The sequence below is a fragment of the Heterodontus francisci genome, chromosome 43, assembly GCF_036365525.1.
Source record: "Heterodontus francisci isolate sHetFra1 chromosome 43, sHetFra1.hap1, whole genome shotgun sequence".
Classification (NCBI taxonomy): Eukaryota; Metazoa; Chordata; class Chondrichthyes; order Heterodontiformes; family Heterodontidae; genus Heterodontus; species Heterodontus francisci.
This window is the reverse complement of record NC_090413.1, coordinates 6,464,435-6,481,883: the sequence shown is the minus strand read 5'-3', so window position 1 is coordinate 6,481,883 and position 17,449 is coordinate 6,464,435.

Below are 17,449 nucleotides of genomic sequence, written 5' to 3'. Positions count from 1 at the left end.
GTCTAGATACATCTTAAAAGACGCTATCGTGCCCGCGTCTACCACCTCCGCTGGCAACGCGTTCCAGGCACCCACCACCCTCTGTGTAAAGAACTTTCCACGCATATCCCCCCTAAACTTTTCCCCTCTTACTTTGAACTCATGACCCCGAGTAATTGAATCCCCCACTCTGGGAAAAAGCTTCTTGCTATCCACCCTGTCTATACCTCTCATATGGTAATAATAGTAGGGGATTTCAACTTCCCCAATATTAACTGGGATAGTCTTAGTGCAAAAGGCTTAAAGGGGGCGGAATTCTTAAAGTATATCCAGGAGAACTTTTTCAGCCAGCACGTAGAAAGTCCCACAAGAGAAGGGGCGGTACTGGACTAGATCTTAGGGAATGAAGCCAGACAAGTGGCATACATGTCAGTGATAGTGAACATAAATCTGTAAGATTTAAGGTAGTTATGGAAAAGGACAAAGATGGACCGGAAATAAAGGTACTGAATTGGGGGAAGGCCAATTTCAATATGATAAAACAGGATCTGGGCCCTGGCACAGATTTTTGTGTCATCGTTAGCCACGGGTGAGGTATCGGAAGACTGGAGGATAGCTAATGTTGTGCCTTTATTTAAGAAGGGCAGCAGGGATAAACCAGGGTACTACAGGCCGGTGTACCTTACATCAGTCGTGGGAAAGTTATTGGAAGGAATTCTGAGAGACAGGATTTATATGCATTTGGAAAGGCATGGGATGATTAGGGAAAGTCAGCATGGCTTTGTGCGTGGGAAATCATGTCTCACGAATTTGATTGAGTTTTTTGAGGAGGTGACCAAGAGGATTGATGAGGGCAGGGCGGTGGACGTTGTCAACGTGGACTTTAGCAAGGACTTTGACAAGATCCACATGGTAGGCTGGTCCAGAAGGTTCAAACACATGGGATCCAGGGTGAGCTAGCCAATTGGATACAAAATTGGCTTGCTGATAGGAGGCAGAGGGTGGTAGTGCAGGGTTGTTTTTCAGATTGGAGGCCAGTGACCAGTGGTGTGCCGCAGGGATCGGTGCTGGGCCCTCTGTTGTTTGTCATATATATTAATGACTTGATGTGAATGTAGGGGCATGATTAGTAAGTTTGCAGATGACACCAAAATTGGTGGTATAGTGGACAGTGAAGAAGATTGTCTAAGGTTACAACAGGATATAGATAAACTGGGAAAGTGGGCAAGGGATTGGCAAATGGAATTTAACACAGACAAGTGTGAAGTGATGCATTTTAGGAAGTTAAACCAGGGCAGGACATATACAGTGAATAGCAGGACCCTGGGGAGTGTTGTTGAACAGCGAGACCTTGGGGTGCTAGTACATAGTTGCCTGAAAGTGGCAACAGAGGTAGACAGGGTGGTGAAGAAGGCGTATGGTATGCTTGCCTTCATCGGCCGAGGCATTGAGTACAAGAGTTACAGTTGTACATAACGTTGGTTAGGCCGCTTTTGGAGTACTGTGTGCAGTTCTGGTTGCCGCACTACAGGAAAGATGTGATTAAGCTAGAGAGGCTGCAGAAAAAGTGCACAAGGATGTTGCCTAGTTTGGAGGGCTTGAGTTATAAAGAGAGATTGGATAGGCTGGGTCTGTTTTCCCTGGAGCGAAGGAGGCTGAGAGGGGACATGATAGAGGTATATAAAATTATGAGAGGCATAGATAGGGTAGATAGCCAGAGTCTGTTTCCCATGGTAGGGGTGACTAAAACTAGAGGGTATAGATTTAAGGTGAGAGGGAGGAGATTTAAAGGGGATCAAAGGGGTAAATTGTTCACACAAAGAATAGTGGGTATCTGGAATGAGCTGCCAGAGGAGGTGGTGGAGTCAGGAACAGTAGCAACATTTAAGAGGCATCTGGACAGGTACTTCAATGAGCAAGGCATAGAGGGATATGGAATTAATGCAGGCAGGTGGGATTAGTATAGATAAGCATTATGGTCGGCATGGACGCGGTGGGCCGAAGGGCCTGTTTCTATGCTGTACGACTCTATGATTCTATGACTATCTGGCCAAAGTGGACTGGGAGCAGATATTTGTAGGAAAGTCTACATCAGACCAGTGGGTGTCATTCAAAAAGGAAATAGTGAGAGTTCAGGGCCAACATGTTCCTGTAAAGGTGAAGGGTACGACCAACAAGTCCAGGGAACTGTGGATGTCAAGGGATACAGAGGATTGGATAAGGGAAAAAAAGAAGGCTTATGGCAGATTCAGAGGGCTGAAAACCGCGGAGGCCCTAGAGGAATATAGGAACTGTAGGGGATTACTTTAAAAAGTAGTTAGGAGCGTGAAGAGGGGATGTGAAAAAACATTGGCAGGCAAGATAAAGGAAAATCCCAAGGTGTTTTATCAGTATATTAAGGGCAAGAGGATAAGCAGGGAAAGAGTAGGGCCCATTAAGGACCAAAGTGGCAATCTGTATGTGGAGCTGGAGGAAGTAGGTGAGGTTTTAAATGATTAAAATTATTAATGTTAGGTATAGTTCTTAGGGCTAAAGGGATCAAGGGATACGGGGAGAAAGCGGGAACAGGGTATTGAGTTTGGATGATTAGACATGATCGTATTGAATGGCGGTGCAGGCTCGAAGGGCTGAATGGCCTACTCCTGCTCCTATTTTTCTATGTTTCTATTACTTTTCATCTGTGCTCACTATGGAGAAGGATGATGTAGGTGTAGAAATCAGAGAGGGGGGTTGTGATATAAATTGAACAAATTAGCATTGAAAGGGAGGAGGTATTAGTGGTTTTAACGTGCGTAAAAGTGGATAAATCCCCAGGCCCAGATGAGATGTAACCCAGGCTGCTATGTGAGGCAAGGGGAGGAGATTGCAGGGGCTCTGACACAAATTTTCAAATTCTCTCTGGCCACAGAAGTACCAGAGGACGAGAGGACTGCGAATGTGGTGCCATTATTCAAGAAGGGTAGCAGGGATAAGCCAGGTAATTACAGGCCGGTGAGTCTAATATCAGTGATAGGGAAACTATTGGAAAAAATTCTGAGGGACAGGATTAATCTCCACTTGGAGAAGCAGGGATTAATCAAGGAGAGTCAGCATGGCTTTATCAAGGGGAGATCGTGTCTAACAAACTTGATTGAATTTTTTGAGTCAGTGACCAGGTGTGTAGATGAGGGTAAAGCAGTTGATGTAGTCTACATGGACTTCAGTAAGGCTTTTGAGAAGGTCCCGCATGGGAGATTGGTTAAGAAGGTAAGAGCCCATGGGATCCAGGGCAATTTGGCAAATTGGATCCAAAATTGGTTTAGTGGCAGGAGGCAGAGGGTAATGGTCGAGGGCTGTTTTGCGATTGGAAGTCTCTGACCAGTTGTGTACCGCAGGGACCCTTGCTGTTTTTAGTGTACGTTAATGATTTAGATGTGAATATAGGAGGTATGATCAGTAAGTTCGCAGATGATACGAAAATTGGTGGTGTCGTAAATAATGAGGAGGAACGCCTTATATTACAGGACGATATAGATGGGCTGGTAAGATGGGCAGAGCAGTGGCAAATGGAATTTAATCCTGAGAAGTGTGAGGTGATGCATTTTGGGAAAACTAATAAGGCAAGGGAATATACAATGGATGGTAGGGCCCTAGGAAGTACAGAGGGTCAGCGGGACCTTGGTGTACTTGTCCATAGATCACTGAAGGCAGCAGCACAGGTAGATAAGGTGGTTAGGAAGGCATATGGGATACTTGCCTTTATTAGCCGAGGCATAGAATATAAGAGCAGGGAGGTTATTAAGGAGCTATATAAAACGCTAGTTAGGCCACAGCTGGAGTACTGTGTACAATTCTGGTCGCCACACTACAGTAAGGATGTGATTGCACTGGAGAGGATGCAGAGGAGATTCACCAGGATGTTACCTTGGCTGGAGCATTTCAGCAATGAAGAGAGATTGGATGTGCTAGGGTTATTTTCCTTCGAGCAGAGAAGGCTGAGGAGGGACCTGATTGAGGTATACAAAATTATGAGGGGCATTGATAGGGTAGATAGGAAGAAACTTTTTCCCTTAGCGGAGGGGTCAATAACTAGGGGGCATAGATTTAAGGTAAGGGGCAGGAGGTTTAGAGGGGATTTGAGGAAAACGTTTTCCACTCAGAGGTTGGTTGAAATCTGGAACGCACTGCCTGAAGAGGTGGTAGAGGCAGAAACCCTCAGGACATTTAAGAAGTATTTAGATGAGCACTTGAAACACCATAGCATACAAGGCTACGGGCCAAGTGCTGGAAAATGGGATTAGAATCGATAAGTGCTTGATGGCCGGCACAGACAGGATGGGCTGAAGGGCCTGTTTCTGTGCTGTATAACTCTATGACTCTGTGACTCTACTAACACCAGCGCCTGGGGGACACCACTGTTTACTTCCCTCCAGTCTGAAAAATAGTCATTCACCACCACTCTGTGCTTTCTGTCTCTTAGCCAATTTGGTATCCAGGCTACCACTGCCCGTTTAACTCCATAGGCTTCACTTGTACTGACAAAAATCTATTCTATGCCTCCTTTTGACAGTTCGTACACCCAACATCTAACTTCATCAAAGAACTCAGTCAAGTTAGTCAAAAAATGATTTGCCTTTAACAAATTCATACTGGCTGTCATTTATTAACCCCTGTTTTTCCAAGTAACAATTAATGTTGTCCCAGATTATGGTCTCTAAAAGTTTCCCATCATCAACATTCGGCTGACTGGCCTGTAGTTACTGGGTTTCTCCCTCTCCATGTTTATGAACAGGGGTGTAATCCTCGAATCCTCTGGAGCTACTCTCATATCCCAGGCATTGGATACTGTAAACGCTATGGACCCTGACAATATTCCGGCAATAGTACTGATGATCTGTGCTCCAGAACTTGCCACGCCCCGAGCCAAGCTGTTCCAATACAGCTACAACACTGGCATCTACCCGGCAATGTGGAAAATTGCCCAGGTATGTCCAGTACACAAAAAGCAGGACAAGTGCAACCCGGCCAATTACCGCCCCATCAGTCTACTCTAAATCATCAGTAAAGTGATGGAAGGTGCGGTTGACAGTGCCATCAAGCAGCACTTAAACAGCAATAACCTGCTTACTGATGCTCAGTTTGGGGTCTGCCAGGACCACTCAGCTCCTGACCTCATCACAGCCTTGGTTCAAACATGGACAAAAGAGCTGAACTCAAGAGGTGAGGTGAGAGTGACTGCCCTTGGCATCAAGGCAGCATTTGACCGAGTATGGCATCAAAGAGCCCTAGCAAAACTGGAGTCAATGGGAATCAGGAGGAAAACTCTCCACTGGTTGGAGTCATATCTAGTGCAAAGGAAGATGGTTGTGGTTGTTGGAGGTCAATCATCTGAGCTCCAGGACATCACTGCAGAAGTTCCTCAGAGTAGTGTCCTAGGCCCAACCATCTTCAGCTGCTTCATCAGAATATAGGGAGTTAGGAAGTAAGTTGAAAAGTAGGACCTCAAAGGTAGTCATCTCAGGGTTATTACCAGTGTCACGTGCTAGCCAGAGTAGAAATAGCAGGATATATCGGATGAATATGTGGCTGAAGAGATGGTGTGAGGGGAAGGGTTTTAGATTCCTGGGACATTGGGACCGGTTCTGGGGGAGGTCAGACCAGTACAAACTGGACGGGTTACACCTGGGCAGGACCAGGACTGATGTCCTAGGGGGAGTATTTGCTAGAGTGATTGGGGAGGGTTTAAATTAAAATGGCAGGGGGATGGGAATCTTTGTAAGGAGTCAGAGGAGGGGGGATCAAAGACAAGAACAAAAGACAGTAAGGGGAATAAGAAAACTGATAGGCAGAGAAATCAAGGGCAGAATCAAACAGGGCCACAGTGAAAAATAGTGGGAAGGGGACAAGTAATGTGAAAAAGACAAGCCTTAAGGCTTTGTGCCTTAACACGCAGAGCATTCGCAATAAAGTGGATGAATTAATCGCACAAATAGATGTAAACGTGTATGATATAGTCGGGATTACGGAGACATGGTTGCAGGGTGACCAGGGTTGGGAAATGAACATCCAGGGGTATTCAGTATTTAGGAAGGACAGACAAAAAGTAAAAGGCGGTGGAGTTGCATTGCTGGTTAAAGAGGAAATTAACGCAATAGTGAGGGAAGATATTAGCTCTGACGATGTGGAATCTGTATGGGTAGAGCTGAGAAACACTAAGCGGCAAAAAACGTTAGTGGGGGTTGTATATCAACCCCCAAACTGTAGTAGTGATGTTGGGAATGGCATTAAACAGGAAATTAGAGACGCATGCGATAAATGAACATCTATAATTATGGATGACTTTAATCTTCATATTGATTGGTCAAATCAAATTAGTCACAATACCGTAGAGGAGGAATTCTTGGAGTGTAAACGGGATGGTTTTCTGGACCAATACATTGAGGAACCAACCAGAGAACAGGCCATCCTCGACTGGGTATTGTGTAATGAGAGAGGAATAATTGACAATCTAATGGTGCGAGACCCCTTGGGGATGAGTGACCATAATATGATAGAATTCTTCATAAAGATGGAGAATGATGTAGTTGATTCTGAGACAAGGGTCCTGAATCTTAATAAAGGAAACTACGAAGGTATGAGGCGCGAGTTGGCTATGACAGATTGGGGAACGTTACTTGAAAGGATGACAGTAGATAGGCAATGGCAAACATTTAAAGAGCACATGGATGAACTGCAACAATTATTTATCCCTGTCTGGCGCAAAAGTAAAATGGGAAAGGTAGCCAAACCATGGCTTACAAGGGAAATTAGAGATAGCATTAGATCCTAGCAAGAGGCATATTAATCTGCCAGAAAAAACAACAGACCTGAGGATTGGGAGCAGTTTAGAATTCAGCAAAGGAGGACCAAGGGATTGATTAAGAAGGGGAAAATAGAATACAACAGCAAGCTTGCGGGGAACATAAAAACTAACTGTAAAAGTTTCTATATGTATGTGAAGAGAAAACGATTGGTGAAGACAAATGTAGGTCCCTTACAGTCAGGAACACAGGGTTTAGTGAAAGAGCGGAATTGAAAGAAATCAGTATTAGTAGAGAAAAGGTGTTGGGGAAATTGATGGGATTGAAGGCTGATAAATCCCCAGGGCCTGATGGTGTGCATCCCAGAGTACTTAAGGAAGTGGCCCTAGAAATAGTGGATGCATCTTCCAAGATTCTATAGACTGTGGAACAGTTCCTACAGATTGGAGGGTAGCTAATGTAACCCCACTGTTTAAAAAGGGAGGTAGAGAGAAAGCAGGGAATTATAGACCAGTCAGCCTGACGTCGGTAGTGGGGAAAATTCTAGAGTCCATTATCAAAGATTTTATAGCAGAGCACTTGGAGAACAGTGGTAGAATCGGACAGAGTCAGCATGGATTTACGAAAGGGAAATCATGCTTGACAAATCTACTAGAATTCTTTGAGGATGTAACTAGTAGAGTTGATGAGGGGGAGCCAGTGGATGTGGTTTATTTGGACTTTCAGAAGGCTTTCGACAAAGTACAACATAAGAGATTAGCATGTAAAATTAAAGCACATGGGATTGGGGGTAATGTATTGCGATGAATAGAAAATTGGTTGGCAGACAGGAAATAAAGAGAAGGGATAAATGAGTCTTTTTCCGAATGGCAGGCAGTGACTAGTGGGGTACCGCAGGGATCGGTGCTAGGACCCCAGCTATTCACAATATACATTAATGACTTAGATGAGGGAACTAAATGTAATACCTCCAAATTTGCAGATGACACAAAACTGGGTGGGAGGGTGAGTTGTGAGGAGAATGCAGAGAGGCTTCAGGGTGATTTGGACAAGTTGAGTGAGTGGGCTAATGCATGGCAGATGCAGTATAATGTGGATAAATGTGAGGTTATCCACTTTGGCAGCAAAAAATAGGAAGGCAGATTATTATCTGAACGGCTATAAACTGAGAGAGGGGAATATGCAGTGAGACCTGTGTGTTCTCGTACACCAGTCGCTGAAGGTAAGCATGCAGGTGCAACAGGCGGTAAAAAAGGCAAATGGTATGTTGGCCTTCATAGCGAAAGGATTCGAGTACAGAAGCAGGGATGTCTTGCTGCAATTATACAGGGCCTTGGTGAGGCCACACCTGGAATACTGTGTACAGTTTTGGTCTCCTTATCTGAGGAAGGATGTTCTTGCTATCGAGGGAGTGCAGCAAAGGTTTACCAGACTGATTCCTGGGATGGTGGGACTGACGTATAAGGAGAGATTGAATTGGTTAGGATTATATTTGCTGGAGTTCCGAAGAGGGGGGGATCTCATAGAAAGCTATAAAATTCTAACAGCACTTGACAGGGTAGATGCAGGAAGGATGTTCCCGATGGTGGGGGAGTCCAGAACCAGGGGTCATAGTCTGCGGAGATGGGGTAAACCTTTCAGGACTGGGATGAGGAGAAATTTCTTCACCCAGAGAGTGGTGAGCCTGTGGAATTCGTTACCACAGAAAGCAGTTGAGGACAAAACATTATATATTTTCAAGAAGGAGTTAGATGTAGCTCTTGGGTTTAAAGGGATCAAAGGGTATGAGGAGAAAGTGGGAACAGGCTACTGAGTTGGATGATCAGCCATGATCATAATGAATGGTGGAGCAGGCTCGAAGGGCCGAATGGCCTACTCCTGCTCCTATTTTCTATGTTCCTATCAATGACCTTCCTTCAATCATATGGTCAGAAGTGGGGATGTTCGCTGATGATTGCACAATGTTCAGCACCATTCACGACTTCTCAGATACTGAAGAAGTCCATATAGAAATGCAGCAAGACTTGGACAATATCCAGGCTTTGACTGATAAGTGGCAAGTAATTTTCGCGCCACACAAGTGCCAGGCAATGACCATCTCCAACAAGAGAGAATCTAACCATCTCCCCTTGACATTCAATGGCATTACCATCGCTGAATCCCCCACTATCAATATCCTAGGAGACCATTGACCAGAAACTAAACTGGAGTAGTCATTTAAATACCATGACTACAAGAGCAGGTCAGAGGCTAGGAATCCTGAGGCTAGTAACTCACCTCCTGACACCCCAAAGCCTGTCCACCATCTACAAGGCACAAGTCAGGAATGTGATAGAATACTCTCCACTTGCCTGGATGGGTGCAGCTCCAACAACACTCAAGAAGCTCGACACCATCCAAGACAAAGCAGCCCACTTGATGGCACACCATCTCAAGCATGCACTGCCTCCACCACCAACGCACAGTGGCAGCAGTGTGTACCATCTACAAGATGCACTGCGGCAATTCACCAAGGCTCCTTAGACAGCACCTTCCAAACCCGCAACCTCTACCAACTAGAAGGACAAGGGCAGCAAATACATGGGAACATCACCACCTACAAGTTCCCCTCCAAATCACACACCATCCTGACTTGGAACTATATCGCCTTTCCTTCACTGTCGCTGGGTCAAAATCCTGGAACTCCCTTCCTAACAGCACTGTGGGTGTACCTACCTCACATGGACTGCAGTGGTTCAAGAAGGCAGCTCACCACCACCTTCTCAAGGGAAACTAAGGATGAGCAATAAATGTTGGCCTAGCCAGCGACGCCCACATCTCCTGAATGAATTTTTTTTAAATGGAGCGAAAGATTGTGGCCAGAGCCTCCACAATTTCAATCCTTAATTCCGACAGCGACCTGGGATCCATCCCATCTGGACCAGGTGTCTTTTCTACTTGAGGGCTGCAAAGCTTTTAAGAATCTATTTTTATCCGATCCAATTTCTCTACCCCTCCTCCTATACTGTTACATTGGCAACATTTTCTTATTTTGTGTAAACAGATGCAAAGTTCTCATTTAGTACCTCAGCTATGCCCTCTATCTCCACATGAAACTTTCCTTTTTAGTCCCTAATTGGACCCATGCTTCTTTTGACTATTTCTTTGCTCTTTATATATTTATGAATGACTTTTTGATTCCCTTTTATGTTACCCATAAATTTATTTTCATAAACTGTTTTTGCCCCTCTTATTTTCTTTTTTAGATCTCCTCTGTGCTTTCTCTTCTGAATACTACACATCAATGTGAATAATTTTAAACTTCAGTCGGAATACTACAAAATTTCTAAATCCTCCACCGCAAAAGCTGCCCTTTGTGTACTTCAATGGGTAGCACATTCTCCTCCAAATAAAAAGGTCATATATTGGAACCCCATTCCAAAGGTTTCAGCACATGTTGGTGCATTACTGAGGGAATTGTACAAAGCAAGATGTCCCAACCTTTGGAGGAAACATTAAACCAAGTGTTGATATGTATTTTCACCATGGCTAGAATATTTTCCAAGGTGTTATTCAAAGATGAACAGTGGAGTTTTCCTGGTGTTCTGGCAGATCCTTATCCCTCAATTAAAAACAGGTAATCTGGTCATTGTTTGTGGGACCTTGCTGTGCACAGCCTATGGTGTTTCCCACGGTTACAACAGTGACCACATTTCTAAAGTACTGGATTAGCTGTCAGGTGCTTTGGGGCATCCCGAGATTATGAAAGGCTCAATATTACTGCAAGCTCATTCGCTCATGTTTCCAATAGTACAGCTGCAGGGTAGGTCATGAAAAGTTCATATCCCGCTGCACTCCCGTTGTAATTACATTTTACATGCCATCGGTCAAGTCATGGGGGTTCAGTATTCACAGGGAAAAAAAACTGAATTGCAAACTCTAATAACAAAACATTCATAAATATCCTGAAAACTCAGTAATATGAAGGAGCAGATTTCCATCTTTACCAACTGTTCAGAATGCAAAATCAACCCGGGAACATGAATGATGGGAACATAATACCCGTTCGCCACCCTGGGGCCAGGTCTGATTATTCAGCCCCTCGGTGCTGCTCCACCCAGGGGCCAGGTCTGATTATTCAGCCCCTCGGTGCTGCTCCACCCAGGGGCCAGGTCTGATTATTCAGCCCCTCGGTGCTGCTCCACCCTGGGGCCAGGTCTGATTGTTCAGCCCCTCAGTGCTGCTCCACCCTGGGGCCAGGTCTGATTATTCAGCCCCTCGGTGCTGCTCCACCCTGGGGCCAGGTCTGATTGTTCAGCCCCTCAGTGCTGCTCCACCCAGGGGCCAGATCTGATTATTGTCTCCAAATCTACTTTTTGGTTAAATTGATAATTAGCTCTTTGGGGTTTGTTTTTAATGAAGGGTTATTTTTGAGGAATATTGTGATTATTATTTTCTACTTACCACTAATAAAATCACCTTCACATGCTGCCACACCAGAAACCACCTATTTGTTGTTTGGGAATTAGCAAGGAAAAAGAGGAGCTTTCTTACATTTTCGGGGAAAGTGGAATAAATTGTTTTACAAAGCAGATTGCAAGTGGTAATTAATGGGCTGATGAGCTGATATTTAAATTGTCTTTGTTTCTCCGTTCCTTCAGAATTGTCAATGTTCTGAAAAATGATTCTCAATTAAAAACTAAAGGGAACATTTCCAGTTGCTCCAATCTTCTAAAACACACAAAGCCGTTTGGGTCCGATGTCACTCACTGTAAAGATCTGGGTGTGTATAAGATGCATTCTCCTCCTCTGGCTTCATGGATGTTTAAACATGTACTCAGACAGGGTCCACCTGCATTATCCAGTCTCCCATCCCTTTGCAATGCAAAACGACAGGAAGCTAATTCATACTTTAACTGTTATTGGCTTCCACAAATCATTTACAGATAAATATCAGTGGTGTAGGGTGTGCAACACTCCTTAATCCTAACACAGCTACTTTTGAGAATTCCCTGACTGTGAGATAACCATCCTGTTTTTCCCCATACCTTTTGTATTCAGACAAGGAGAGGTAATAAAATAGCTGGAGGAATGTGGTGTTCCTTATAAGGCAATAATGTGGTGCCTTGGGGTGTCATCTGGAAGTGCTCAGGGGGTGGAAATGGTGAGCAGGCCACATATAGCTGCAGCAGTGGGCCCCAGACACAACATTTCCTGCGTGGAACAGCCCAGCATTTCTCTCCATTGTGAGGCAGCCAAATAGCCAGCATTCCAGACATATTTCCACTGAATAACCCTTCTCTTTAATCGCAGCCCCGGGATCTCGTGTTGCAGACTTTCCACATCTTATTGACTTTGTAACTTCCAGTTCTGAATACTTTGGATATTCTGCAGCCCCAGGAAGTGATCTAAATTTAAACTCGGCTGGAGGCAAGCATTGGTCTGTTTTTTTTTCATATTTTTATGAATGGGAGAGTAGAGCTCGTTGTAACCAGCACCTGCTGGGACCGGATGCAAAGGGGCTGAGAGAGGGGCACATTTTGAGTGTGAATGTTTGCGATGATGAAAATTTACTAACTAATTATTAGCTAAGGAATTAATTATTAACTAACTAAAATGCCCCATCCATGGCATGAGTGGGAGCTCAGTTTAAAAATAAATTTCTGGATTTCAGAAATTGGGAATGGATCATTCAGCCTCTTGTTGTCTGGGCTTCTGTCCTATGACAGGTACAACACAAGGCTGGAGAGCTGCAGTTAGGACTCAAGGAGAGGATGGCTTCAGCTCAAACCGCTGTTGGTTTATAATAAATTATAAAACACGACCCCCCGCCACTCCCCCAACCGCCCCCACCCGTTGCTGGCATATTTCGTTTGCTCTCCCAGTCCGAACGCTGAGGGGAGACTGCTGCGAGGTTCCGTTTATCATTGGGATGAAAGAGAAGCACAAGACTGCCCATCTCCGTCATTCAGGGAGAGCGGATGTCATTCATAACAGAAAATCAAAATGAATTACTGAATGCAATTGCAACACAGGTTAACCCAGTCAACACAGGACAACACGGTCCAACACTGTACAACCAGGCCAACATAGGCCAACACAGGTCAACACAGTACAACTGAACCAACACATGCCAACGCAGTACAATTAGACAAATGCAGTACAGCACAGATCAACACAGTACAAACAGATCAACATAGTACAACACGGATCAACACAGTACAACCAGATAAATACAGTACAACATAGACCAACACAATACAACACAGACCAACAAGAACCAACACAGTAAAATATGGACTAACACAGAACATCACAGTACAACATAAACCAACATTCTACAACAATGACCAATAGAGTACAACATGAGCCAATAAAGGTCAACAGTGTACCACACATCACAATATTCTACAACAGAGACCAGCAAAACAAACTACAGACTACCACACAACAACACAGCACAACATGGATGAACACAGTAAAATAAAGTACAGCTAAGACCAAAACCAGACAAAGTAGCTGAACACAGTACAATGGAAACAAACATGTAGCGACAGTGTATAATATAGGCAAATATGGGACATCAGCGACCGGTACAGACCAACTCAATGCAATCCAGAATGAAAGACCAATACAGTACAGCCCATACCAACACAGGCCAAGGTTCCTTTGGCCGCATCTTTCAAACCCGTGGCCTCTACCACCAAGAAGGACAAGGGAAGCAGTTGCATAAGAACACCATCTCCAAGTCACACACCATCCTGACTCGGAACTATATCGCCGTTCCTTCACTGTCGCTGGGTCAAAATCCTGGAACTCCCTTCCTAACAGCACTGTGGGTGTACCTACCCCAAATGGACTGCAGCAGTTCAAGAAGGCAGCTCAAGGGCAATTAAGAATGGGCAATAAATGCTGGCCTTGCCAGTGACACCCACATCCCAGGAATGAATAAAAAAAGATCAATGGAGTACAACACAGACAAACACAGTATAATACGGATAATACAGAAAATAAATGTATAGCACAGACCAACATAGTACAAAATGGATGAATCCAGTACAGTGCAGACCAAAACAGTAGCTCGCAAGCCAACATAGTACACCTGAGACTAACACAGTACAAAATGGACGGACATCGTACACCACAGATGAACACAGTACAACAGAGAACATTACAGTATAACAAAGTGCAGTATAACAACCAAGTACAACACAGACCAACACCATAGAACATGGACCAACAAAGTACGACACAGAGCAAAACAATGCAACGTGGACAACCACAGTACAACCCGACGATCACAGGACAACTTGGACCAACAAAGTACACCATAGATTAACACAGATCAACAGAGTAGAGCACAGAAAACAGAACACAACACAAACCAACACAACACCTCACTGTACAACAACAAGCAACAAAGTACAAGCCAGACCAACACAGTACAAAACAGACCAACAAAGTATAATGCAAATAAATACGGACCGACAAGACACATGAACAAAGTACAACATGTTCCAACACAGTACTCTCCAAAACAATATAGTTCAACATGCCCCAACATGGACCATTGCAGTACAGCTCAGACCCAAACACGACCACACAGGTCAACACTGTACTACCCATCCTAACACAGTACAAGCCTGAAAAACACACACCAATACCACGCAACCCAAACCAACAGGCGGCAAACACAGGCCAACACAGAACAATAAAAAGCAAAATACTCCAAATGCTGGAAATCTGAAATAAAAACAGCAAGTGCTGGAAATATTCAGCAGGTCAGGCAGCAGCTGTGGCGAGAGAAGCAGAGATAACATTTCAGGTCAGTGACCCTTCATCACAGACCAGAAATGTTAACTTTGCTTCTCTGGCTGACAGTGAGAGTGGCAAGGTGCTGTAAGGCCAGTGCCACTCCAAGGTAGGCACTTTAGGCATTGTATGTCTACCGGTTGGTGCTTCCCCTATCCTTGAATTTTGGTCTCTCAGGGAATCAAGGGATATGGGATTGAATGGCGGAGCAGGCTCGACGGGCTATATGGTCTACTCCTGCTCCTATTTCTTATGTTCTCTCCACAGATGCTGCCAGATCTGCTGAGTATTTCCAGCACTTTGTTTTTATTTCAGATTTTCAGCATCTGCAGTATTTTGCTTTTATTTTCGTAGATTATATTCTGTGGGTGCGTTATATTATGTTGTTTTTGATTATAGTTTGTTGTGTTGTGTTGTGTTTTAGTCCTTTGTCGTTGTTGTTTCCGGTGCTTAGGTTGATGCCGGTGGTCCGTCCGATATCATTCATTATCGACTCCGTAGCGGTTAGATACAACTGAGTGGCTTGCTAGGCCATTTTAGAGGGTATTTCAAGAGTCAACCACATTGCTGTGGGTCTGGAGTCACATGTAGGCCAGACAAGGTAAGGACAGCAGATTTCCTTCCCTAAAGGACATTAGTGAACCTCTAACTCCCATACCAGTTTTTGGGGGACCATTTAGTAGGGTGTTGGTAGATTGTGTGGGACCTTTACCAAAAACAAAAACGAGACAAAGAACAAAGAACAGTACAGCACAGGAACAGGCCATTCGGCCCTCCAAGCCTGCGCCGATCTTGATGCCTGTCTAAACTAAAACCTTCTGCACTCCCGGGGTCCGTATCCCTCTATTCCCATCCTATTCATGTATTTGTCAAGATGTCTCTTAAACGTTGCTATCGTACCTGCTTCCACCACCTCCCCCGGCAGCAAGTTCCAGGCTCTCACCACCCTCTGTGTAAAAAACTTGCCTCGCACATCCCCTCTAAACTTTGCCCCTCACACCTTAAACCTATGTCCCCTAGTAACTGACTCTTCCACCCTGGGAAAAAGCTTCTAACTATCCACTCTGTCCATGCCACTCATAACTTTGTAAACCTCTATCATGTCGCCCCTCCACCTCCGTCGTTCCAGTGAAAACAATCCAAGTTTATCCAGCCTCTCCTCATGGCTAATACCCTCCAGACCAGGCAACATCCTGGTAAACCTCTTCTGTACCCTCTCCAAAGCCTCCACATCCTTCTGGCAGTGTGGCGACCAGAATTGTACACAATATTCTAAGTGTGGCCTAACTAAGGTTCTGTACAGCTGCAGCATGACTTGCCAATTTTTATACTCTATGCCCCAACCAATGAAGGCAAGCATGCCGTATTCCTTCTTGACTACCTTATCCACCTGCGTTGCCACTTTCAGTGACCTGTGAACCTGTATGCCCAGATCTCTCTGCCTGTCAATACTCCTAAGGGTTCTGTCATTTACTGTATACTTTCCACCTGTATTAGATCTTCCAAAATGCATTACCTCACATTTCTCTGGATTAAACTCCATCTGCCATGGGATATCAATATATACTCACTATTATGGATCTGGCTACTCAGTTTCCAGAGGCCATTCCCTTGAGAACAATTTCTGCTAAGGTAGTGGGAGAAAAGTTAACTCCGTTCTTCGCTGGATATGGATTACCGATTGAGATCCAGTCAGATCAAGGTCCCAATTTTATGTCTAAAATCTGAGTATTTCCAGCACTTTCTGTTTTTATTCCAACACAGAACAATGTAGTGCAACCTACAACAACACAGTATACACAGACCACCAAAGACATAGCAACACAATACATCCCAGATCAACACACTACAACACAAACCACACAGACTAACACAGTACAACATGGACTAACTCAGCTACACAATACATTCCAGATCAACACACTACAACACAAACCACACAGACTAACACAATATAACATGGACTAACTCAGCTACACAATACATTCCAGATCAACACACTACAACTCAAACCACACAGACTAACACAATATAACATGGACTAACTCAGCTACACAATACATCCCAGATCAACACACTACAACACAAACCACACAGACTAACACAGTACAACATGGACTAACTCAGCTACACAATACATTCCAGATCAACACACTACAACTCAAACCACACAGACTAACACAATACAACATGGACCAACTGAGCTACACAATACATCCCAGATCAACACACTACAACACAAACCACACAGACTAACACAATACAACATGGACCAACTGAGCTACACAATACATCCCAGATCAACACACTACAACACAAACCACACAGACTAACACAATATAACATGGACTAACTCAGCTACACAATACATTCCAGATCAACACACTACAACTCAAACCACACAGACTAACACAATACAACATGGACCAACTGAGCAACACAATACATCCCAGATCAACACACTACAACACAAACCACACAGACTAACACAGTACAACATGGACTAACTCAGCTACACAATACATCCCAGATCAACACACTACAACACAAACCACACAGACTAACACAGTACAACATGGACCAACTGAGCAACACAGTACATCCCAGATCAACACACTACAACACAAACCACACAGACTAACACAGTACAACATGGACCAACTGAGCAACACAGTACATCCAAAACCAAAACAACATAACAACACAATCCATCTCAGTACAACGCAGATCAACAATGTACAACATGAACCATAACAGACTAACACAGTAGAACTCAGAGTGATGCAGTAAAAACCAGACTAACACACAATAAGATACAAACCAATGCAGGTCAACAAAGTCCAATAAGAAACAACTCAATACAATATCAAAGTACAAGAGGGACTAAAATAGTACAAAAC